Below are 371 nucleotides of genomic sequence, written 5' to 3'. Positions count from 1 at the left end.
ATTATAAACATTCTGTATTTTTGTTCTAAAATGCTTTATTTGCTAAGAAAATACAACCACAATTTAATCTTGCTTAATCATTTTCTGACCACATGATTTAGAAAGTGTCTCTTATCTCACATCAGTGTTTCAGTTTTTAGTTTACTTTTACATTAACATCATCTTCTGTCGCAATCATATATATATATACACACATTCTAAACTTTCGGTGAAATAATGCAGTGCTTTAAGCTTAGTAACTAATAATGTGGGTTTTAATAAACGTTTTTTTCTCCAACTGCTTAAAAAGAGACAAAATGTTCAGATACGAACAGCACAATTTCCTGAGAATGACCCGTGTGTGTGTGACTCAAGAAACATATGAAAACGCA

This window comes from Megalobrama amblycephala, linkage group LG18, assembly GCF_018812025.1.
Source record: "Megalobrama amblycephala isolate DHTTF-2021 linkage group LG18, ASM1881202v1, whole genome shotgun sequence".
Taxonomy (NCBI): domain Eukaryota; kingdom Metazoa; phylum Chordata; class Actinopteri; order Cypriniformes; family Xenocyprididae; genus Megalobrama; species Megalobrama amblycephala.
Note: the sequence above shows the minus strand (reverse complement) of the source record.